This window comes from Tursiops truncatus, chromosome 5 (assembly GCF_011762595.2).
Source record: "Tursiops truncatus isolate mTurTru1 chromosome 5, mTurTru1.mat.Y, whole genome shotgun sequence".
NCBI classification, from domain to species: Eukaryota; Metazoa; Chordata; class Mammalia; order Artiodactyla; family Delphinidae; genus Tursiops; species Tursiops truncatus.
Genome location: NC_047038.1, coordinates 53,936,731 through 53,964,147, shown reverse-complemented (window position 1 = coordinate 53,964,147; position 27,417 = coordinate 53,936,731).

Below are 27,417 nucleotides of genomic sequence, written 5' to 3'. Positions count from 1 at the left end.
GGAGAAATTTCCCATGTTTAGAAGGCTTAATATTATACAGTATCATTTTCCCAACTTATTATAGAAGACCCTTAGTGATCAATAAAACGCCTCTAAGAAATATCCAAACAGGGATTTTTGTGACATTTAACAAAGCAGTACACATTTTACAAGAAAAAGTATACAACTAAGACAGCTTGGAAAAGACCAGAAAAGTGGAGATGCATCACCAAGTTATCAGGTTGCCTCTCAAAGTTAGAGTAAGTAGCATAATGTGTTACAGGTAAAAAGACAGAACTGAGCAATGGAACAGAAAAGAGAGACAAGAAACAGACCCATACATATATAAAAATCTGATAAGACACCTGGTGGTCTGACATATCATTAGGAAAAGAACATGTATTCAATGAAGAAAGTTTTAACCAATGTTTATTTGGAGGGGTAAAGTTAAATTGGGAGCCTGACACACATCATAAATAAAATTTTCATGTGTTGGATAGTTTCTGGGTTCCTCATTGTGCTCCACTGGTCTATAGTTTTGCTAATCTCACACTCCTGTCTGGAATATTTTTATTTTGATATCACGTCTTATCCCTTATTCAGTTTGTTTGTCTCCCTTTCTTCACTTTGTTACTCAGATCAATCAGTCTGCAATAGTGGAAAAAATAATTTTCAAGACAGCATGTTCCATTAGAATAGTATTAAATTTCTGTTTGAATTCTTTTGCAGAAGGCAATAAATAACGTAATCGGAAGATTAACACAGTCGGGTTCATGAATTCACAGGATCATAAATGAGAGTACATGAACCTTGTGAAATTGGGTGAGAATTCAGTTTTATATGACTATGTGTATTTTTAAAGGAGGCACAATGTGTTTTTAGCATATATTTGACCTACTGGACATTATTATATATATTTTTTTGCGGTACGCGGGCCTCTCACTGTTGTGGCCTCTCCCGTTGTGGAGCACAGGCTCCGGAAGCGCAGGCTCAGCGGCCATGGCTCATGGGCCCAGCCGCTCCGCGGCATGTGGGATCTTCCTGGACCGGGGCACGAACTCGTGTCACCTGCATAGGCAGGCGGACTCTCAACCACTGCGCCACCAGGGAAGCCCTGCCCTTCTTTTCAAAGATAAAGAAGTAATATGGTGGCCTCAATTTCTTTGTTTCTAAAATGAGAAGGTAAAGAAATATTTTTCTAGAGCTGAAAAATATTTTCAGCTCTAATATTTGGCTTCTTTGCTGTATATTCAGTCTTTATTACTCACGGGATTATTTGCATCTGCCTTAATAAAGTGATTCTTGTTAAAATCAGTAATATACATCATTTAAAAAAAGGTGAAATGCGTATCTTAGTAGCTCTTCTGTTACCTAATGATTTCTTAAGAGGAAATGAGAATAGAGATGATAATAAATATTCTCCTGTGATGAATTTATTGCAGTTTAGAATGCTATAGCTCCGATACCATGTTTCGTGCAGAAAAATAACTTTCAACATAATCATCATAAAAATATCGATTTTTTTGTGGCATGCTGACAGAAGCATGAAATTTTTATAAAGTTTCATTGACCCTTCAAATCCTATGAAATGAGAGTAAATACTTGATTCAAAGAAGCTTACACGTATTCATGAAAGTTTATGAACTTTGAAAATTGTGGAAGGTGGTGATATGCAGACACTAAAATAATTTCACAAACCCAAATTTAATTAACTTCTTCTGAGATCAGTGTGCCTTTCTACAGTTAATCTATTTCCATGATGTGCCTAGGAGGCAAGCAGAATTTTTTTAATCTCTGCTAGTTATTAAAAATAAACAATGATAAGCTTCTGAGTACTGTTTCCATAAAATATTAGCTGTTTGTGTCCAGATTGCTTTAGATGACAGCTTCAGAGTCCACAGAGTTATTTGAGAGTTGGCAGGTAATTTCAAATGTTGTTACATTCCCATTATATTTGAGAATGAAACAGTACAATCACCTGGCAGCCCTGAAGACAATAATCTCTATAAAGACCAATCAGTGAGCTAACTGTCAAATCATACCTCTTGGTAAAGAAGGGAATCCTTGATGACATTTTGCAGAGCTCCTATCTCAAAAGAGGTCCTACCTTTTGTGATCTTTTAGCATGGTGATTTAACACAAGGCAGTTTTGTACATGGGGAAATGTTCAAACTTTATCCAAAAGTCTGTGACATACCAGATGCTGAGGCAAAGGTGGACACTTACAACATGGATTGCTTTACCAATGCAGGAGGAAAATCTTTCTTCCTTTTGGATTGTACAGTATAGCATAAGCCTTTATACTTCATATTTTAAATTTCTACTAAATAAAAAAACACCTAAATTTTTTCTAGGTTTTGAAGATGCACAGACATGAAAAAAAGAATTTAAAGATCTAGGCTCCAGTGCAATTTTCACTTAAAGACCACCAAGGCCAGTCTTTAAAGTGAGATGCGGAAAAATTCTATCTGTGAAGTAAAGGGTAGTTTACCACTGACTCTGTCATAGCCTCACAAACTAAGAGGCTACTTAGACAGAAATCATTCCAGAATCATTCATTCAACCTTTTCATTTTAAAGATGAAGAAAGCTTAAACTCATGGAGTTTCACTTTCTTTCCTCTCTGTATCATTCTCTGCCCTATTGATGATTACATGCAAGGTATGTCTGATAGAGACACACAAGACCACACACTCTGCTTTATTCCTTCACATAATTATCAAAATTTAACCCTCTATAGGTAATTATCTCAAGTCTCTGCTCTCAGCCAACAATTAAATAAACCATTTAATGCATTATGCCTCTGGTATGAGTTGGTCCTAAAAATGGTATGGTTTTATTGTATTTCTTATCTCATAGACACTAGTAAGGATGTGTTTCTAGCATCCTGGCATAAGATTTAAACTGAAATTCAGTCATACCACATAAACATACACACATTTTCAAAACAAAGAGTTAGATGCCTGAGAATTAGAAAGCAGAATGATGAACAAGCTTCATAACAGGTAAATATAGGCATACCTCAGAGATACTGTGGGTTCAGTTCCAGATCACCCTAATAAAGTGAATATTGCAATAAAGCTAGTCACACGAATTTTTTGGTTTCCCAGTGCATGTTATTAGACTGTAGTCTATTAAGTGCAATAACATTATGTCTCAAAAAATGATGTATATACCTTAATTAAAAAATATTTTATTGGACTCCCCTGGTAGCTCAGTGGTTGAGAATCCACCTGCCAGTGCAGGGGATACGAGTTCGATCCCTGGCCCAGGAAGATCCCACATGCCATGGAGCAACTAAGTCCATGAGCCACAACTACTGAGCCTGTGCTCTAGAGCCTGTGAGCCACAACTACTGAGCCCGCGTGCCGCAATTACTGAAGCCACGCGCCTAGAGCCCGTGCTCTGCAATGACAAGCCACCGCAATGAGAAGCCCATGCACTGCAACAAAGAGTAGCTCCCGCTCGCCGCAAGTAGAGAAAACCCTGGCACAGCAGCGAAGACCCAACGCAGCCAAAAATAAATAAATAAAATAAGTAAATTTATTAAAAAAATACTTTATTGCTAAAAAAAATGCTAACCATCATCTGAGCCTTCAGTGAGTCATAATCTTTTTGCTGGTAGAGGGTCCTGCCTCTATGTTGTTGGCTTCTGATTGACCAGGGTGGTGGTTGTTAAAGGTCAGGTGGCTGTGGAAATTTCTTAAAATAAAACAACAGTGAAGTGTACCACATTGATTGATTCTTCCTTTCATGAACGATTTCTCTGATTTGCGTTTCTCTAATGATTAGTGATGTTGAGCATCCTTTCATGTGTTTGCTGGCAATTTGCATATCTTCTTTGGAGAAATGTCTATTTAGATCTTCTGCCCATTTTTGGATTGGGCTGTTTGTTTTTTTGATATTGAGCTGCATGAGCAGCTTGTATACCCTTTGTCACTTGCTTCATTTACAAATATTTTCTCCCATTCTGAGTGTTGTCTTTTCATCTTGATTATGGTTTCCTTTGCTGTGCAAAAGCTTTCATTAGATCCCATTTGCTTATTTTTTTTTCTTTCCATTTTTGTTTTCATTTCCATTTCTCTAGGAGGTGGGTCAAAAAGGATCTTGCTGTGATTTATGTCATGGAGTGTTATGCCTATGTTTTCCTCTAAGAATTTTATAGTGTCTGGCCTTACATTTAGGTCTTTAATCCATTTTGAATTTATTTTTGTGTATGATGTTAGGAAGTGTTCTAATTTCATTCTTTTACATGTAGTTGACCAGTTTTCCCAGCACCACTTATTGAAGAGGCTGTCTTTTCTCCATTGTATATTCTTGCCTCCTTTATCAAAGATAAAGTGACCATATGTAAGTGTGTTTATCTCTGGGCTTTCTATCCTGTTCCATTGACCTAAATTTCTGTTTCTGTGCTAGTACTATACTGTCTTGATTACTGTAGCATTGTAGTAGAGTCTGAAGTCAGGGAGTCTGATTCCCCCAGCTCCGTTTTTCTTTCTCAAAATTCCTTTGGCTATTTGGGGTCTTTTCTATTTCCATATAGATTGTGAAATTTTCTGTTCTAGTTCTTTAAAATGCCATTGGTACTTTGATAGGGATTGCAATGAATCTATAGATTGCTTTGGGCAGAACAGTCATTTTCACAATATTGATTCTTCCAATCCAAAAACATGGTATATCTCTCCATCTGTTTGTATCATCTTTAATTTCTTTCATCAGTGTCTTATAGTTTTCTGCATACAGGTGTTTTATCTCCTTAGGTAGGTTTATTCCTAGATATTTTATTCTTTTTGTTGTATGGTAAATGGGAGTGTTTCCTTAATTTCTCTTCCAGATTTTTCATGATTAGTGTATAGGAATGCCAGAGATTTCTGTGCATTAACTTTGTATCCTGCTACTTTACCAAATTCATTGGTTAGCTCTAGTAGTTTTCTGGTAGCATCTTCAGGATTCTCTATGTATAGTATCATGTCATCTGCAAACAGTGACAGTTTTACTTACTTTCCAATTTGGATTCCTTTTATTTCTTTTTCTTCTCTGATTGCTGTGGCTAAAACTTCCAAAGCTATGTTTCATAATAGTTATGAGAGTGGGCAACCTTGTCTTGTTCCTGATCTCAGTGGAAATGGTTTCAGTTTTTCAGCATTGAGAACGATATTGGCTGTGGGTTTGTCATTTATGGCCTTTATTGTGTTGAGGTAAGTTCCCTCTATGCCTACTTTCTGGAAGGTTTTTTTACCATAAATCGGTGTTGAATTTTGTCAAAAGGTTTTTCTGCATCTATTGAGACGATCATATGGTTTTTCTCCTTCAATTTGTAAATATGGTTAATCACATTGATTGATTTGCGTATATTGAAGAATCCTTGCATTCCTGGGATAAACCCCACTTGATCATGGTGTATGATCCTTTTAACGTGCTGTTGGTTTCTATTTGCTCGTGTTTTTTTTGAGGATTTGGGGATCTATATTCATCAGTGATACTGATGTATAGTTTTCTTTTCTTGAGATATCTTTGTCTGGTTTTGGTATCAGGGTGATGGTGGCCTTGCAGAATGAGTTTGGGAGTGTTCCTCCCTCTGCTATATTTTAAAAGAATTTGAGAAGGATAGGTGTTAGCTCTTCTGTAAAAGTTCGATAGAATTTGCTTGTGAAGCCATCTGCTCCTGGGCTTTGGTTTACTGGAAAACTTTTAGTCACAGTTTCAAATTCAGTGCTTGTGATTGGTCTGTTTATATTTTCTATTTTTTCCTGTTTCAGTCTCAGAAGGTTGTGCTTTTCTAAGAATTTCTCCATGTCTTCCAGGTTGTCCATTTTATTGGCATATAGTTGCTTATAGTAATCTCTCATGATCCTTTGTATTTCTGCAGTGTCAGTTGTTACTTCTCCTTTTTCATTTCTAGTTCTATTGATTTGAGTCTTCTCCCTTTTTTTCTTGATGAGTCTGGCTAATGGTTTATCAATTTTGTTTATCTTCTCAAAGAACCAGCTTCTAGTTTTACTGATCTTTGCTATTGTTTCCTTCATTTCTTTTTCATTTATGTCTTATCTTTATGATTTTTTTCCTTTTGCTAACTTTGGGGTTTTTTTTGTTCTTTCTCTAATTGTCTTAGGTGTAAGGTTAGGTTGTTTATTTGAGGTGTTTCCTGTTTCTTCAGGTAAGACTGTATTGCTATAAACTTTCCTCTTAGCACTGCTTCTGCTGCATCTCATAGTTTTGGGGTTGTCGTGTTTTCATTGTCATTTGTTTCTAGGTATTTGATTTCCTCTTTGATATCTTCAATTTTCTCTTGGTTATTTAGTAATGTATTGTTTAGCCTCCATGTGTTTGTAGTTTTTACACATTTTTTTCCTGTAATTCATATCTAGTCGCATAGTGTTGTAGTCAGAAAAGATACTTGATATGATTTCAATTTTCTTAAATTTACCAAGGCTTGATTTGTGACCCAAGATATGATCTATCCTGGAGAATGTTCCATGAGCACTTGAGAAGAAACTGTATACTGCTCTTTTTGGATGGAATGTCCTATAAATTTCAATTAAGTCCATCTTGTTTAATGTATCATTTAAAGCTTGTGTTTCCTTATTTATTTTCATTTTGGATGATCTGGTCATCAGTGAAAGTGAGGTGTTAAAGTCCCCTAGTATTATTGTGTTACTGTCAATTCCCCCTTTTTTGGCTGTTTGCATTTGCCTTATGTATTGAGGTGCTCCTATGTTAGGTGCATAAATATTTACAATTGTTATATCTTCTTGGATTGATCCCTTGATCATTATGTAGTGTCCTTCTTTGTCTCTTTTAATAGTCTTTATTTCAAAGTCTATTTTGTCTGATATGAGAATTGCTAGTCCAGCTTTCTTTTGATTTCCACTTGCACAGAATATGTCTTTCCATCCTCTCACTTTCAGTCTGTATTATGTCCCTAGGTCTGAGGTTGGTCTCTTGTAGACATCATATGTATCGTCTTGTTTTTGTATCCATTCAGCCAGTCTATGTCTTTTGGTTGGAGCATTTAATCCATTTACATTTCAGGTAGTTATCGATATGTATGTTCCTATTACCATTTTCTTAATTATTTCGGGTTTGTTATTCTAGGTCTCTTCCTTCTCTTGTGTTCCCTGCCTTGAGGCGTTCCTTTAGCATTTGTTGCAGAGCTGGTTTGGTGGTGCTGAATTCTCTCCGGTTTTGCTTATCGGTAAAGGTTTTAATTTCCTCATCAAATCTGAATGAGATTCTTGCTGGGTAGAGGAATCTTGGTTGTAGGATTTTCCCTTTCATCACTTTAAATACGTCCTGCCACTCCCTTCTGGCTTGCAGAGTGTCTGCTGAAAGATCAGCTATTAACCTTATGGGGTTTCCCTTGTATGTTATTTGTTGCTTTTCCCTTGCTTCTTTTAATATATTTTCTTTGTATTTAATTTTTGATAGTTTGATTAATATGTGTCTTGGGGTGTTTCTCCTTGGATTTTTCCTGTACGGGACTCTGTGTGCTTCCTGGACTTGACTATTTTCTTACCCAAATTAGGGAAGTTTTCAACTATAGTCCCTTAAAATATTTTCTCAGTCCTTTTTTTTTCTCTTCTTCTTCTGGGACCCCTATGATTTGAATGTTGGTGCATTTAATGTTGTCCCAGAGGTCTCTGAGATTGTCCTCAATTCTTTTCATTCTTTTTTCTGCTGTGCGGTATTTATTTCCACTATTTTATCTTCCAGGTCACTTATCAGTTTTTCTTCCTCTGTTATTCTGCTATTGATTCCCTCCAGAGAATTTTTAATTTCCTTTATTGTGTTCTTCATCGTTTGTTTGCTCTTTAGTTCTGCTAGGTCCTTGTTAAATATTTCTTGTATTTTCTCCATTCTATTTCCAAGATTTTGCATCATCTTTACTATCATTACTCTGAATTCTTTTTCAGGTATATTGCCTGTTTCCTCTTCATTTGTTTGGTCTGGTGGGTTTTTAACTTGCTCTTTCATTTTGTGCATTTCTCTGTCTTTTCATTTTGCTTAACTTACTGTGTTTGGGGTCTCCAATTTGCAGGCTACAGGTTCATAGTTCCCATTGTTTTGTTGTCTGCTCCCAGTGGGTAAATTTGGTTCAGTGGGTTGTGTAGGCTTCTTGGTGGAGTGGACTGGTGCCTGTGTTCTGTTGGATGAGGCTGGATATTGTCTTTCTGGTGGGCAGGACCACGTCTGGTTGTGTGTTGTGGGATGTCTGTGAACTTATTATGATTTTAGGCAGCCTCTCTGCTAATGGGTGGGTTTGTGTTCCTGTCTTGCTAGTTGTTTAGCATAGGGTGTCCAGCACTGTTGCTTGCTGGTTGTTGAGTGGAGCTGGGTCTTAGCATTGAGACGGAGATCTCTAGGAGAGCTTTTGCCATTCGATATTACACGCAGCTGGGAGGTCTGTAGTGGACCAATGTCCTGAACTCAGCTCTCCCACCTCAGAGGCTCAGGCCTGACACCCGGCCAGAGCAGCAAGACCCTGTCAGCTGCACATCTCAGAAGGGAGAAAAAAAAAGAAAGAAAGAGAAATATAAATAAATAAAATAAAATAATTTTATTTATTTATATTTCCTAAAGTAGAAAAAAAATTATTAAAAATTAAAAAGTAATTAATAAAAGAAAGAAAGAAGAGAGCAATCAATCCAAAAAACAAATCCCCCAATGATAACAAGTGCTAAAAACTATACTAAAATAGAAAAAAAATGCACAGAACCCTATGACAAATTGTAAAAGCAAAGCTACACAGACAAAATCACACAAAGAAGCATACACATACACACTCACAAAAAGAGGGAAAAAAAATATATATGTAAAAAAATTTAAAAAGGAAGAGAGCAACCAAATCAATAAAGAAATCTACCAATGATAATAAGCTCTAAATACTAAAGTAAGATAAACATAAAACTAGAAACAAATAAGATGCAGAAAGCAAACCCCAAGTCTACAGTTGCTCCCAAAGTCCACCGCCTCAATTTTGGGATGATTCGTTGTCTATTCAAGTATTCCAGAGATGCAGGGTACATTAAGTTGATTGTGGAGATTTAAACCACTGCTCCTGAGGCTGCTGGAAGAAATTTCCCTTTCTCTTCTTTGTTCGCACAGCTCCTGGGGCTCAGATTTGTATTTGGCCCTGCCTCTGCGTATAGATCGCCTGCAGGCATCTTTTGGGAAGTCTGAGGTCTTCTGCTAGCATTCAGTAGGTGTTCTGTAGGAGTTGTTCCACGTGTAGATGTAGTTTTGATGTATTTGTGGAGAGGATGGTGATCTCCATGTCTTACTCCTCCGCCATCTTGAAGGCACCCCCAAAACAGGTAGTTTTATTATAATATTGCATTTTGTTCTTCAGTCTACTCTTTGATATAAATTACCAGAGCAACTTTTAGTATTTGCTATGTCACAGCATTCTGACAAATGTCTTGATATAAGGGTGAAAATCACGGTCAATGTCTTCCAAGAGTCCAGAGTTTAATAAAATGATACACAAAAATTAATCTGAACATTTGGGCTGTATCGGTATATTTGAAAGCCTGAACGAGAAAATAAATGAGACTATAGACATATGCCATTTGCCATCTAGCAATGTCGTGTAATGGAGGTCATAACCATTGCAAGCATATATTGCCATGTGATTCTCAATCTCTTTTAGGTGGGATATATGATATTGTATTTCAGTAATACAGTGCCACTGAATTCCCAATCAATATTCAAAAATATAAATTGATATGGAAATCCATCCTGGTTAGCTTAATGTACTTAGACTTTAAGTATTCAAAATCTTCTCTCTGTATACAAACTGTGAAAAGATTCATTTTATTAGATTTCAATATTTTAATCTTGGGTGTGTTAAATTATATATGCCAAACAAATGTTTCCATATATTCACACACAAATTAAATCTAATATCAAATAATCCTTTCTCATATGGCTCAACCAAAAATTATCAATAAAAATATAACTTTTTAAAAATAAATGGAAAACAAGAATATATAGATAATAAGTTGTTCTCAATTAGGCAATATGCACTATTATTTATTTGGTCAATTATAATTCTGCCCCTATAGTACTATAATTTTAATACATACATACTTTAATAACATTTTTCTTGACCTATTTCTTCTTTGATGTGTATGATGGTAATTTCTTCTTATCATTTAGGTGTTCATTTTATTGCTTGGTGTAGAACTTACCTTTTTTTTCTGTCTTTCATTAACTACCTCATTCACCTCTATATCCAGTTTAAATTCAGCCTATTCTGAATTCTATTAAACTGGAATTAATTAAACTGGAATTTAAACTGGATATAATTTTTTCTGCCCAATTCTTTTCTTTCCTATAAGCTAAAAGTAATTTTTTATTTCTGTGATTTTTTAAAAGCTATTTTGTCATAATTCTTACAACCCTTAACCAAGATCTGGTGTTGTCCTTTCAGATTTACTAAGCAGACTGAAAGCTCCATGAGAGCAAACACAGGTCTGATTTATCATTATATTCACAGTTATACAGGAACCAAAAGCTCAAACTGGGCCACTAGCAGACCCCAAAAGGATCAATGCTTTGTGTCACAAAGGAAAATATAGATGGTAGCATCATGTAAGTGACATCAGAATTTCACACAGCCTTATTTTTCAGAAATGTATGCTTCTCATTCACAGTGAGCTAGCAGTCAAAATTATTCAGCTACTGCTGCTAGAAAATCCTCAAATTATGATTAATAGTCAAGTTCTACCAAATACAATTTCCTTCCAGGAATTATATTATTTTCTTCTCCAAGCAAGAAGAAAGCTTTCCTCATGACAGAACAAAAGGGAATACAACTCTCAAAGCCTGTTTGCAAAAGGGTAATCATTTTAGTTGAGAAAGAAAAGTGCATGATTTAGTACAAGTTTATCATAACAATGATATTTTTGAAATTTTTAAGATCCAATACACATATACATGCACACACATGGATTTTTCCTTGCCTTTTTAAATCGTAAATTTAGTATTATGATTTATAATAAACTAAAATTTCTTTAGGACTCTAAATATGTAGTCCCCCCCAAATACTACATTTAATTACTATAAACTTTTCTGCCTAATTACCAGAAACTGGTATTCTAAGGGATAAAATAATGGGAATTCCCATTTTTAACATATTACCAAAATTTCTTGGTGTAGGTAACTTACACATCAATGAAGATGGAAAACTCCCCATTTCAAAGCTCAACAACGTGTTATTCTTTTTGTGATAAAATTAGCAATGAAATTGTTTTTTTGCATTCAGTGCTTCCAAGTATGTTAGCCCATAACTGTTAATAACTGAATTTATTTTTAGGAGCACGTATTCTTTCTTTAGAGAATGAATGACCTGTATGTGGAGATGACCTCTATTGATATTGTTTTCAACGCAGTACTCTTTATTTTCAGAAACATATTCAAACCAAGAATTCATATTTGATGAATGCAAAATTGACAGCCACAAGACCAGCCTAATGCATGCCTTTGTATGAATTACCAAAAAAAATCCTTTCCTTTAACCAGTTTCAGAGAATAATGGCACCATATGTTTTGGAAAAAAGTCTCATACGCAAAGGAAAAGTTAAATTTTAAAACTGATACAGAAACTTTATAAATTCTGAATTCTGATAGTCATGCCAAACCATCAGATCTTACCCTACTTGTCTCCTTTGCATCACAGTTAACTAAATGATAATCATAGTTGTCCAAAAGTCATTCAACACAATTTCTCAGAAGATCCAAAAATAAAATGTAAGCCTACTTATTAAAGATTTTGATTAAGAAGGAAACATTTTTTGAAATGTAACAAAGAGATTCAAAATCAAGTTTAAGTAATAATATCTTTTTTTTTAAGTAATAACATCTTCTCCTTGGGAAGTCTGGAAATAATAGCTCATTTAAGTTTTGCAACACTTTGAAAATAGTTATAAATTTATGTTGAGCATACTAGAAAACAATAGCATATACCTTCAACATTTAAAATACAAACTGGAGAATCTGACCCTCAAAAAATAGTTATTTCTAATCCATCTCTAAACCAGACTTTTAAATTTAAAATATTCAACTGAATGAACTCTGACAATAATTTTCAAGCTCAGAGAGACATTATATAAACTGGTATGTATTTTGTATAATCTAAGAATAAGTAAATTTAGAGTAAGGACATTTTCTAATTTCCTGTGTTTAAGCTATACAAAGAATTCTTACAACGAAACTTGGGTACTAAAATTTCTAACTTGTGTCATCTAATTTGACTGCATAAAGATTGTTTTTTTAATCTCATATGTTTTTGTTTCTTATTCAAAATAGCTGAAACTGCTGATTGGCAATACTCCAAATAATGGATCTAATCATCTTTAAATTTTCCTTTGAGATCTCCTAAAAGAATTTTAAAATATTGTTTGCTTCCTTGTAATTTTTAAAATCATTTCTGAAATATAGTTCAAAAAATGACTAAATTATGCATGGCTTCTTTTAATATTTATCTACCTTCAATATATATAATGTCAGTTTTTCTGTTTTTATCTTTTTTTTTTTTTTTTGCGGTACGCACAGGCTCCGGACGCGCAGGCTCAGCGGCAATGGCTTGCTCACGGGCCCAGCCGCTCTGCGGCATCCTCCCGGACCAGGGCGCAACCTGGCAACCTGTGTCCTCTGCATCGGCAGGCAGACTCTCAACCACTAGGCCACCAGGGAAGTCCTGTTTTTATCTTCTTGATAAAACAATGTGCCACCACATTCAATATATTTGGTATCAGTGTTTTTGCTTTGCTTTCAGAGAAACAATGTCTTATTTCCCTTCTCCCCTCCCTCCCTCCCTCCCTTCCTTCCTTCCTTCATTTCTTAGTAAGGCCAGAGAAAAAATGTGACTTTGTTAAATAAAACTTGTCAGTATTTCTCATGATTCAGAAAGTCTCAACACAGATTGAAATACACAGTTCCTAACATAAAGCTTCAGAATCATTAGAAATATGTCTGAGTCTTGAAGTTTCACTGTGGGTTTGTGTTGCCTTGTTAAAGAATGCTCTGTTAGCAACGCAAATTCTCAGGTATGCCTGTTATAGGAAAGAGTTCATGTAGAGTAGAGCATCTAGAAGTTAGTTTTTCTAAACCAGTGGTTCTAGATGGGAGACAATTTTGTCTCCCTCCCAGGGGATATTTGGAGATACAAGGAGACATTTTTGGGTGTCGCAGTTTGAGGAACAGTGCTAGTGGAGTCTAGTGGGTAGATACCAGAGACTTGCTAAATATCCAGTGTACAAGACAATCCCTTTCAACAAAGAATAATGCAGCTCAAAATGTCAATAGGGCTGAGATCAAAAAGCCCTGTTCTAAAACAGTCTTTGCCCTTGAGAGGTTTTCATGTACATTCAGGGTGTATAAATCCCACTTGAAGACTTAGCTGGGGCCATTCTACCATTTTTGTTCTCAACAGTTCATTGAGTTCTGTTTGGGGGTCAAGGACAAATACTTGAGTTGACAAACACCATTTCTTCAGATGGAAAAGGCAGAATGATACAGAATGATACAGTTTGATGCCAAACATATACACCTACACATACACCTGTAAATATACCAAATGTTATACATATTCAGAGTAATCATGCTTTGCCTAAATGGGAGATATTAAAACAAAATAGTATTTCTTCATTGCCCAAGAATGTAATTGCAGTGTCTCTCCTGGATCTACCCCTTCACACACCTGTACTTCTTTCCTTCCCCTGCTTTCATCTTCATGATCCAACCTTTCTTCCTCTCATATCACAATGCAATTTTTCTGAGTCTCATTGTCTGGTTGCGGGGTGTTTAATTTTTGCTTCTCAATTTTATATGAATATATTTGTATAAAAGGCATATGTGCATTTTATATTCATATAACAGATTAAATATGATGAAATTTTACATTAACTATACATTAAAGGAGACTTCTAAAGGTACAATACTTTGATAAAAAAAGAGATTTTAATGAAGAGAATTTCAGGTAATATGGTAAACCAGCAGAGCAAATAAATTGGTGCAGAGGGCACTTCGATATCCCATCAGTAAGAATCTGTCTCTGACATGAAAAGTACATCAGATGATTTTAGTGGAAAAAAGAGTTACTTACAACTTTCTGAGAAGTTAAAGTGGACTGTAACATCTGTTAAGTCCCAAATCTGTTCAAAGCTATTCACATCAGTGGTATATTTGAGATAAATTGGAGAGAATAAATTATTAACGTGGTTTCTGCTATTCTTTAAAGAAAATAGTTCAGTTCTAACTTCAGCTAGTTAGAACACCTACATGCACACAAACACACACACAAATTCGCACACAAATCCCTACTTTTACCTTCAAACAAGGGGTTTAAGGGAAAGCTTTGCGCAAAAAAGCTATTACAAAGATTTTGGAATGAAATAACTACAAGGGTTTATTCTCATTGCTTATCTCTTATATTACCTCAAATACTTTTCATATCAAAGGCTAATTTTTCTTGGATAATATTTTATAGTGACTGATATATTTTAAAAATCTACATTGCAAACATAACTCATATTAAGGATTACACATTTAGTTTAAGGAAAGACTATGTCCTAATATATTTGTTATGAGACATACCTCAATTGCTATTTATCAGAATATTTTGGAAACTCCATATAACATATAAAAAGAAGAAGTGTCCATGATGAAATGTCATTTATTTTTATATGGCAACACAAACTCTGTGTAAAATAAAATGTTTTGTGAAGAATGTTAGTCATAAGCAAAAAGAAAAAAAAAGGGAAATTTTATATTGAGATAAGAAGCCAGTACTGGGCAATTCTGCATCCTAACATAATCACAATAAAAGTAAAGACTAAGGAAATCTTTCCGAAGTTTTGGAGTCTAGGGGAGTCTTTCACCTTGTTAAATCCAATATTCTCTTCTATTTATTCTAAATTTGGTGCTATTCTTTAGTTATTACAGGGTTTTATGAAGATTAAAAGATAGTGAAGTAACTCTGCTTACTTCTTTGAATATTCTTCTTAAAAAAACTTCCAGTGACAGTATTTAAAGAATTGTCTGACCCTAGTTGTGCCATAGATGACTCTAATTTTGTTAGGAGTTGACCCCAGTCTCATACTTAGATGATTTAAATGGCTGATGTGGCAGCAAAGTGGTAAATACATGAAGTAAGAGAGCTCCATATTTCCACCCAAATTAATACAACTCCATTTCAATTTCCATAAGTTAACAAAAATTAAATGAGGTTTTAAATTATTATTTAATCTGATAACACTCTTTGTTACTATTCTCATTTACAAGAAAGCAAAACTATACCTATTAAATATTCAGATATCTACTGAATCCACAGAATCAAATATGAATTATAGTCTCTCCTCTGTAAGGCCCTGCATGGAGTGTTCCCTGGTTAACCTCCAGTCTCAAGGCTCACAAATCCTCAGTGCTCTCACACACTCCAGCCACACTCATCCAGTTCTTCCCTCTGAGCCCCTCTGATTCTTGCCCTTGGTGACCTATCATTGACAAGAACCAGCTTCCATGCCTATGATCACTTACTTTTAAATGCTCAATAAAGTACCCCCATTACTCTAAATCCCTTGACCCTCCTACACTTTCTTCATGGCCCCTATAATTACTTACAAATACCTACTCTATTTGATCTTTATCCATTTATCTCTTTATTGTCTATTCTCCCACTAGCTTTTTCTTTTAAGCTTTCAGTTGTTTCAATAGCTTTTAGTTCCTTTAACAGCATGGGAATATCCTTGGCCGAAGGTGGCTATTCTCTTACCCCCTCTGGTTCCTGGTTCCTTTTAAAATCTCCAACAAAGAGAGATTGTGCAGTTTAAGCTAAGCACTATCTAAATAGATCTTTGCATGAGTTCATGTCCAGGGTACATACCTGTGCACTCATGTATTTCTTCATGAATTTGAAAACAGGACAGTATTTTCATTTTGTGTCTAGGTTTGTGTGAGTAGCAAGAAATAAACTTGTTTCGTTTTTTAAAAAGGGCAAGAGGGTAGAGTTTTGGGTTTCTTGCACACAACTGTGTTCTTGGCACCTATAATAGTGCAGGCACACTAGGAACTCAATGAATACTCATAGAAAAAAATGAATGAATAGATCAATCTAGTAAGCAATTTGGTACATAAATTCATATGTGAAATACTGTGTGACAGTTTTTTGCTTGTTTGCTTTTGCTGCTATATGTTTATGTTTTCATGTGTGTTTGTGTGTGTGTGTGTGTGTGTATGAGAGAGAGTGAGCGAGTGACAGAGACAGAGAGAGAGAGAGAGAGAGAGAGAGAGAGAGATTGTAAATAGTTTGAGAGCAGTTAAAAACCAACCCAGCATATTATGAATCTGGGAAATGTGCATATTATGAATCTAGGAAATATGCTACAAAGAATAATGTATCAACCAGAAGGGACAATAAAATGACTTTAGACACAAGTACATGAAATATCACTGGCTCCTGCTCATCTCATAAAATCAGCTGGCAAAACCCACCCTTAATATTTTTCTGTTTTCTTTTAAAACAAATGAAACATAGACATAAACAAACCAAAGTTTTTTCCATGATACCCGGTCCCTTCAACACATTTCACTAACTTGCTTGTTTTTTTAACAACCAAGATTTTGGAAAGAAATTTTTACAATGGTTTCCTATTCTTAGTGTCATTTCTTTTTTCTTCTTCTTGTATTTTTTTAAATAGTCTTGTTAATTTTTTATTGTTTCTTAAGTTATTTGGACATAATAATTATAGTAAATGTCCAAGACCTCTTGCTTCTGTTCCTAAAATAACTCTTAAAAAATATCTCTCCCTTTCTATTTGTATCACATCTCCAATAACCTTTTTCCTGGACATGTCAACAATTCCCTTGTCTTTTCACATCTAGTCCTTAAATGAAATAAGTCATCTCTAATAATCTTAAACCAATATATTACACTCTTGTATTACACTGGGGGAAATGTTTGTTAGCTGGTTTTACATGGTCCCTTGGTTTTTTGTCAGTTTATTATTTTTTATTTTATTACTTTACTATTTTATTGTAGTAAGAACACTTAACATGGTGTCTACCCTCTTACTAAACTTTTAAGAGTACAATATATTATTCTTGACTGTAGGAACACTGTTGTACAGAATACAATCTGGAGTTTACTCATTTTGCTTAACTGAAACTATGCCAGTGAATCAGTAATTTTCCATTTCCTCACCTCCACAACTCCTGGAAACCACCATTCCACTATGAATATCATTATTTTAGATACTTGAAGCAGTGTTTGACTGGCTTATTTCACTTAGCATAATGTCCTCAAGTTCATCTACATTGTTGTAAATTGCAGAATTTCCTTTTTTTAGCGTAGAAATGTAGTCCATTGTGTGTCTATACTTATCAATATATATATAAATATATAGATTATATTTTATTTATTCATTAATCTCTCAATGAACATTTAGGTTGTTTCCACATCTTGGCTTTTGGGAATAGGGTTACAATGAACATAGGAATGCTAAAATTTCTCTGAGCTCTTGATTTTTATTCTTTTGGTGAATACTCAGAAGAGGGATTGCTGGACTGTATGGTTGTTCTAGTTTTAGTTTTCTAAAGAATCTCCATACTGTTTTCTACAACGGCTGCACCATTTCACAATCCCATCAACAGTGTGCAAGGATTCCAATTTGGAGAGCATGGGAACATGCTATACATCTTTGCCAAAACTTGGTGGCTTTTGTTTTTTGGGTAATAGCCATCCTGATAGGTACAAGGTGAAATTTCATTGTGGTTTTTATTTGTATTTCCCTGATGAGTGGAGCTGAGCATTTTTTCATATACCTGTTAGCTATTTGTATGTCTTATTTGGAGAATGTCTGTTCAAGTGCTTATCTAATTTTTCATTGGGATATTAGATTTTTGCTACTGAGCTGTAGGGGTTCTTAATATTTTGGAGATTAACCCCTAATCACATATATGGTTCATCAATACTTTCTCCCACTCTGTAGATTGCCTTGTCACTCTGTTGATTATTTCTTTTGCTGTGCAGAAGCTTTTAGTTTTATGTAGTCTCCCTTGTTTATGTTTTGTTCCCGTGCTTTTGGTGTCATAGCCATAAAATCATTGCAAAGATCAGTTGACCATGTATGCATGGATTTATTTCTGTACTTTCTATACCGTTACATTGGTCTATAAATTTGTCTTTATGCCAGTACCATACTTTCTTGATTACTGTAGCCTTATAGTATAGCTGGAAATCAGGAATTGTAATGCCTCCAGCTTTGTTCTTCTTTCTCCCCATTGCTTTGGCTATTCCTGGTTTTTGTGGTTTCATATGAATTGCGAATTGTTTGTTCTATTTCTGGAAAAATGCTATAGGGATTCTGACAGGGTTTGCATTGAATCTGTAGATTACTTTGGGCACTATGTACATTTTAGCAATATTATGTCTTCCAATCCATGAATATGGCACATCTTTCCATTTGTTTGGATCTTCTTTCACTTTTTTCATCAATGTTTTGTAGTTTTCAAAACACAATTTGGTAGTTTTCATCTCCATAGAGAAGTTTATTCCTCAGTAGTTTATTGTTTTGGGTGATATTATAAATGGGATTGTTTTCCTAATTTTCTTTTCAAGTAGTTTGTTAGTATACAGAAACACAACCAATTTTTGTATGTTGATTTTGTATTCTGCAACTTTACTGTATTTATTGATTAGTTTTAACAGTTTTTCTATGGAGTCTTTAGGATTTTCTCTATATAAGATCACGTCATCTGGAATGCTACTAAGAGGTTACGATGAGCACATAAAATTGACACTTGGGTTCTGAAAGATCTATACCTTGGTATCATTCTTATGATCATGAAGGCCACTTTTGTGGAGTTGTGGGGATTAAAACCTGATTGGGGAAGGCTTATGGTTAGACAAATATTGCAAGGAACAAAAATGAAATCTAAACTCTGTCAGAAGAGAAATATGAAATTGATATCTTTTCTCAAGATGGTTGTTCTTGTTAATTATTTTTCAGAATATTATACTGTCTCATATATGTATGTTATATATGTACAATATGTATACCAGGCAATATTTGTATTAATATTTATTATCAATAAGTCAATGTAAAAGAGCAAAACAACAGATCATCTTTATATATGCCAAAGAGTTTTTGTGGTATTTAATACATATTTTGTAATATGTAAGTCATTGTAGTAAACTGTTCTAGGAAACGTCTATATGAGTTGTCCACAGATTAATATTTAAATTCATATGTTTTAATTGAAAATCCCAATACCTTGCTGTAGCAGACCAAATGATATTTGAATTCATGTGAGAAAAATTTTCTATCAGAATTGTCAAGAAAATTATAAAGTGAATAGTAATGATGAGGGATTTGTATGATCTGGATATAAAACTATATTACATTGTGAAAAATACATAAGTTGATTTTTAAATAGAATTAAAATCTTCTTAAAAGACTCCGTGTGTGACAGTGTGTGCATGTGTGTGTACATAACTCTGTTTATGTTTGTTTATTTATCTGTACACAAAATGACAGTGTGTCAAGATTGTGTGAAAAGATAGAACATTGACCAAATGATACGTGAACATTTGGTTTGCTGTTTTAAATAAAATGAAATAAAAATTTATCTTTTAGAAACAAATGTTTTAAATGTAAAGGAACAATATCATAACTGGAAAATTAGCCAAAAATATAGGTGTGCATTCATCTTATATGATTAGACAGATATTCTGCATGATGCTTAAAAGAAAATTTTACAATATTTGATCATGTTGATATTTTAACGTGCACAAATACAGTGTATATAGAGATAGAAGGTAAAAGCAGCCATAAACTGAGCATTTACTTCATCTATACATATCTTGCTTAAGACACCTAATGGTAAAGAGAATTATAAATCAAAATGAAAAAGACAAAGAAACCAATAAATTTAGGAATTTGTAAAGTAGATGTATAGATGCCAAGATATTTCCCCAATACAATTTGCAAAAATGAAAACAGTTGTAAGTTCCAGTAACAGCAGGTGCAAGAAGAAATCAACAGTTCCCTACGCTACTGCTGCAAGTGCAGAATGGTATAATATTTCTGTTTTCCTTGAAATAAACTTGGCAGTTTACATCAAGCACAATTAAAGATAAGATTCTTTGTCCCAGCTATACTACATTTAGAAATTTTCTCTTTTATGGTAACCATAAATATACAAACATAATTACTACAAAGTTATTTTAGATAGGACAAGGATTAGATATAATTTAAACCTGAGCAATAGAAAACTGCTAAAATAAATTAGACTCATTTATAAGGTAAATTGCTAAACATAAATGTAAAATGCAGGGGATATCTGATCATGAACATGAAAAAATACCTATGATGGTAAACTTGGCAATTTCTAATTTACATTCACATTCATGTGCACATGTACATACCAGAGACAAACCTCATGTTTGGATTAAAGGTTGATTTTAATTTCTTCTGTGAGGTTTCCTGCATTATTTGAATTTATATCATGAATGTATACTGATTTTATGATCAGGAAACATTAAAAGTCCATATAGAGAGAAGGCGGAAGATGGCGGAAGAGTAAGACGCGGAGATCACCTTCCTCCCCACAGATACACCAGAAATACATCTACATGTGGAACAACTCCTACAGAACACCTACTGAAGGCTGGCAGAAGACCTCAGACCTCCCAAAAGGCAAGAAACTCCCCAGTACCTGGGTAGGGCAAAAGAAAAAACAGAGACAAAAGAATAGGGACGGCACCTGCACCAGTGGGAGGGAGCTGTGAAGGAGGAAAAGTTTCCACACTCTAGGAAGCCCCTTCGCGGGCGGAGACTGCGGGAGGCGGAGGGGGGAGCTTCGAAGCTGCGGAGGAGTGCACAGCAACGGGTGCGGAGGGCAAAGCGGGGAGATTCCCGCACAGAGGATCGGTGCCGACCGGCACTCACCAGCCCGAGAGGCTTGTCTGCTCACCCGCCGGGGCGGGCGGGGCTGCGAGCTGAGGCCGGAGCGCAGGGAGAGGACTGGGGTTGGCGGCTTGAACATAGCCTGAAGGGGTTAGTGCACCACAGCTAGCCGGGAGGGAGTCCGGGGAAAAGCCTGCACCTGCAGAAGAGGCAGGAGACTTTTCCTTCCCTCTTTGTTTCCTGGGGCGTGAGGAGAGGGGTTTAAGAACGCTGCTGAAAGGAACTCCAGAGACGGGCGCGAGCCGCGGCTAAAAGCGCGAACCCCAGAGACGGGCGCGAGCCGCGGCTGAAAGCGCGGACCCCAGAGACGGGCGCGAGCCGCGGCTGAAAGCGCGGAATCCAGAGACGGGCGCGAGCCGCGGCTAAAAGCGCGGACCCCAGAGGCGGGCGGGAGACGTTAAGGCTGCTGCTGCCGCCACCGAGGGGCCTGTGTGCGAGCACAGGTCACTCTCCACACCCCTCCTCCGCGGAGCCTGTGCAGCCCGCCACTGCCGGGTTCCCGGGATCCAGGGACAACTTCCCCGGGAGAGCGCACAGCGCGCCTCAGGCTGGTGCAAAGTCACGCCGGCCTTTGCCACCGCAGGCCCGCCCCGCACTCTGTGCCCCTCCGTCCCCGCCGGCCTGAGTGCGCCAGAGCCCCCAATCGGCGGCTCTTTTAACCCCATCCTGTCTGAGCAAAAAACAGACGCCCTCCAGCGATCTACACGCAGTGGCAGGGCCAAATCCAAAGCTTAGCCCTGGGAGCTGTGAGAACAAAGAAGAGAAAGGGAAATCTCTCCCAGCAGCCTCAGAAGCAGCGGATTAAAGCTCCACAATCAACTTGATGTACCCTGCATCTGTGGAATACCTGAATAGACAACCAATCATCCCAAATTAAGGAAGTGGACTTTAGGAGCAAGATCTATGATATTTTCCCCTTTCCTCTTTTTGTGAATGTGTATGTGTATGCTTCTGTGTGAGATCTTGTCTGTATAGTCTTGCTTCCACCATTTGTCCTAGGGTTCTATCCGTCCATGTTTTTTTTTTAATTTTTTTTCTTAATAATTAATTTTAATAACCTTATTATACTTCACCTTCGTTCTTTCTTTCTTTCTTTCCGTCCTTCCTTCCCTCCTTTAGACAACGAATCATCCCAAATTGAGGAGGTGGTCTCTGACAGTAAGATTTAGGATTTTTCCCCATTTACCTCTTTTAGTGAGGGTGTATGTGTATGCTTCTGTGTAAGATTTTGTCTGTATAGCTTTGCTTCCAACATTTGTCCTAAGGTTCTTTCCGTCCCTTTTTTTTTTTTTTCCTAAATAAGAAGTTTTTAATTCAATAACTTTATTATACTTTATTTTATTTTTACTGTATCTTCTTTCTTTCTTTTTTCCTTCTTTCCCTCCTTCCTTCCTTCCTCCCTCCCTCCCTCCCTCCTTTCTTTCCTTCTTGCCTTCTTTCCTTCTTTGCTTCTTTCTTTCTTTCTTCCTTCCTTCCTACCCTCCTTTCCTTCTTTCTTTCCTCATACTTCTACTAATTCCCTCTACTTTTTCTCCCTTTTATCCTGAGCTTGTGGATGAAAAGCTTTTGGTGCTCCAGCCAGGAGGCAGGGCTCTGCCTCTGAGGTAGGACAGCCAACTTCAGGACACTGATCAACAAGAGACCTCCCAGCTCCACATATCAAACAGCGAAAATCTCCCAGAGACCTCCATCTTAACACCAGCACCCAGCTTCACTCAACGACCAGCAAGCCACAGTGCTGGAAAACCTATGCCAAACAACTAGCAAAACAGGAACACAACCCCACCCATTAGCAGAGAGGCTGCCTAAAATCATAATAAGGCCACAGACACCCCCAAACACACCACCAGACATGAACCTGCCCACTAGAGAGACAAGATCCAGCCTCATCCACCACAACACAGGCACTAGCCCCCTCCACCAGGAAGCCTACACAACCCACTGAACCAACCTTAGCCACTGGAGACAGACATCAAAAACAGGAGAAACTACAAACCTGCAGCCTGCAAAAAGGAGACCCCAAACACAGTAAGATAAGCAAAATGAGAAGACAGAAAAACACACAGCCGATAAAGGAGCAAGATAAAAATGCACCAGACCTAACAAATGAAGAGGAAATAGGCAGTCTACCTGAAAGAGAATTCAGAATAATGATAGTAAGGTTGATCCGAAATCTTGGAGATAGAATGGACAATAGATTGGACAAAATGCAAGAATCAGTTAACAAGGACCTAGAAGAACTAAAGATGAAACAAGCAACGATGAACAACACAATAAATGAAATTAAAAGTACTCTAGATGGGATCAATAGCAGAATAACTGAGGCAGAAGAACGGATAAGTGACCTGGAAGATAAAATAGTGGAAATAACTACTGCAGAGCAGAATAAAGAAAAAAGAATGAAAAGAACTGAGGACAGTCTCAGAGACCTCTGGGACAACATTAAACGCACCAACATTCGAATTATAGGGGTTCCAGAAGAAGAAGAGAAAAAGAAAGGGACTGAGAAAATATTTGAAGAGATTATAGTTGAAAACTTCCCTAATATGGGAAAGGAAATAGTTCATCAAGTCCAGGAAGCACAGAGAGTCCCATACAAGATAAATACAAGGAGAAATACGCCAAGACACATATTAATCAAACTGTCAAAAATTAAATACAAAGAAAGCATATTAAAAGCAGCAAGGGAAAAACAACAAATAACACATAAGGGAATCCCCATAAGGTTAACAGCTGATCTCTCAGCAGAAACCCTACAAGCCAGAAGGGAGTGGCAGGACATACTGAAAGTGATGAAGGAGAAAAACATGCAGCCAAGACTACTCTACCCAGCAAGGATCTCATTCAGATTTGATGGAGAAATTAAAACCTTTACAGACAAGCAAAAGCTGAGAGAGTTCAGCACCACCAAACCAGCTTTACAACAAATGCTAAAGGATCTTCTCTAGGCAAGAAACACAAGAGAAAGAAAAGACCTATAATAACGAACCCAAAACAATTTAGAAAATGGGAATAGGAACATACATATCGATAATTACCTTAAATGTAAATGGACTAAATGCTCCCACCAAAAGATACAGATTAGCTGAATGGATACAAAAACAAGACCCTTATATATGCTGTCTACAAGAGACCCACTTCAGACCTAGAGACACATACAGACTGAAAGTAAGGGGATGGAAAAAGATACTCCATGCAAATGGAAGCCAAAAGAAAGCTGGAGTAGCAATTCTCATATCAGACAAAATAGACTTTAAAATAAGGACTATTAAAAGAGACAAAGAAGGACACTACATAATGATCAAGGGATCGATCCAAGAAGAAGATATAACAATTGTAAATATTTATGCACCCAACATAGGAGCACCTCAATACATAAGGCAAATACTAACAGCCATAAAAGGGGAAATCGACAGTAACACATTCATAGTAGGGGACTTAACCACCCCACTTTCACCCATGGACAGATCATCCAAAATGAAAATAAATAAGGAAACACAAGCTTTAAATGATACATTAAACAAGATGGACTTAATTGATATTTATAGGACACTCCATCCAAAAACAACAGAATGCACATTTTTCTCAAGTGCTCATGGAACATTCTCCAGGATAGATCATATCTTAGGTCACAAATCAAGCCTTGGTAAATTTAAGAAAATTGAAATTGTATCAAGTATCTTTTCTGACCACAACGCCATGAGACTAGATATCAATTACAGGAAAAGATCTGTAAAAAATACAAACACATGGAGGCTAAACAATACACTACTTAATAATGAAGAGATCACTGAAGAAATCAAAGAGGAAATCAAAAAATACCTAGAAACAAATGACAATGGAGACACAACGACCCAAAACCTGTGGGATGCAGCAAAAGCAGTTCTAAGGGGGAAGTTTATAGCAATACAAGCCCACCTTAAGAAGCAGGAAACATCTCGAATAAACAACCTAACCTTGCACCTCAAGCAATTAGAGAAAGAAGAACAAAAAAACCCCAAAGCTAGCAGAAGGAAAGAAATCATAAAAATCAGATCAGAAATAAATGAAAAAGAAATGAAGGAAACAATAGCAAAGATCAATAAAACTAAAAGCTGGTTCTTTGAGAAGATAAACAAAATAGATAAACCACTAGCCAGACTCATCAAGAAAAAAAGGGAGAAGACTCAAATCAATAGAATTAGAAATGAAAAAGGAGAGGTAACAACTGACACTGCAGACATAAAAGAGATCATGAGAGATTACTACAAGCAACTCTATGCCAATAAAATGGACAATCTGGAAGAAATGGACAAATTCTTAGAAATGCACAACCTGCCAAGACTGAATCAGGAAGAAATAGAAAATATGAACAGACCAATCACAAGCACTGAAATTGAAACTGTGATTAAAAATCTTCCAACAAAGAAAAGCCCAGGACCAGATGGCTTCACAGGCGAATTCTATCAAACATTTAGAGAAGAGCTAACACCTATCCTTCTCAAACTCTTCCAAAATATAGCAGAGGGAGGACCACTCCCTAACTCCTTCTACGAGGCCACCATCACCTTGATACCAAAACCAGACAAGGATGTCACAAAGAAAGAAAACTACAGGCCAATATCACTGATGAACATAGATGCAAAAATCCTCAACAAAATACTAGCAAACAGAATCCAACAGCACATTAAAAGGATCATACACCATGATCAAGTGGGGTTTATTCCAGGAATGCAAGGATTCTTCAATATACGCAAATCTATCAATGTGATAAACCATATTAACAAATTGAAGGAGAAAAACCATATGATCATCTCAATAGATGCAGAGAAAGCTTTTGACAAAATTCAACACCCATTTATGATAAAAACCCTGCAGAAAGTAGGCATAGAGGGAACTTTCCTCAACATAATAAAGGCCATATATGACAAGCCCACAGCAAACATCATCCTCAATGGTGAAAAACTGAAAGCATTTCCACTAAGATCAGGAACAAGACAAGGTTGCCCACTCTCACCACTATTATTCAACATTGTTTTGGAAGTTTTAGCCACAGCAATCAGAGAAGAAAAGGAAATAAAAGGAATCCAAATTGGAAAAGAAGAAGTAAAGCTGTCACTGTTTGCAGATGACATGATCCTATACATAGAGAACCCTAAAGATGCTACCAGAAAACTACTAGAGCTAATGAATGAATTTGGTAAAGTGGCAGGATACAAAATTAATGCACAGAAATCTCTGGCATTCCTATATACTAATGATGAAAAATCTGAAAGTGAAATCAAGAAAACACTCCCATTTACCACTGCAACAAAAAGAATAAAATATCTAGGAATAAACCTACCTAAGGAGAGAAAAGACCTGTATGCAGAAAATTATAAGACACTGATGAAAGAAATTAAAGATGATATAAATAGATGGAGAGATATACCATGTTCTTGGATTGGAAGAATCAACATTGTGAAAATGACTCTACTACCCAAAGCAATCTATAGATTCAATGCAATCCCTATCAAACTACCACTGGCATTTTTCACAGAACTAGAACAAAAAATTTCACAATTTGTATGGAAACACAAAAGACCCCGAATAGCCAAAGCAATCTTGAGAACGAAAGAAGGAACTGGAGGAATCAGGCTCCCTGACTTCAGACTATACTACAAAGCTACAGTCATCAAGACGGTATGGTACTGGCACAAAAACAGAAAGATAGCTCAATGGAACAGGATAGAAAGCCCAGAGATAAACCCATGCACATATGGACACCTTATCTTTGATAAAGGTGGCAGTAATGTACAATGGAGAAAGGACAGCCTCTTCAATAAGTGGTGCTGGGAAAACTGGACAGGTACATGTAAAAGTATGAGATTAGATCACTCCCTAACACCATACACAAAAATAAGCTCAACATGGATTAAAGACCTAAATGTAAGGCCAGAAACTATCAAACTCTTAGAGGAAAACATAGGCAGAACACTCTATGACATAAATCAAAGCAAGATCCTTTCTGACCCACCTCCTAGAGTAATGGAAATAAAAACAAAAATAAACAAATGGGACCTAATGAAACTTCAAAGCTTTTGCACAGCAAAGGAAACCATAAACAAGACCAAAAGACAACCCTCAGAATGGGAGAAAATATTTGCAAATGAAGCAACCGACAAAGGATTAATCTCCAAAATTTACAAGCAGCTCATGCAGCTCAATAACAAGAAAACAAACAACCCAATCCAAAAATGGGCAGAAGACCTAAATAGACATTTCTCCAAAGAAGATATACAGACTGCCAACAAACACATGAAAGAATGCTCAACATCATTAATCATTAGAGAAATGCAAGTCAAAACTACAATGAGATATCATCTCACACCAGTCAGAATGGCCATCATCAAAAAATCTAGAAACAATAAATGCTGGAGAGGGTGTGGAGAAAAGGGAACACTCTTGCACTGCTGGTGGGAATGTGAATTGGTTCAGCCACTATGGAGAAC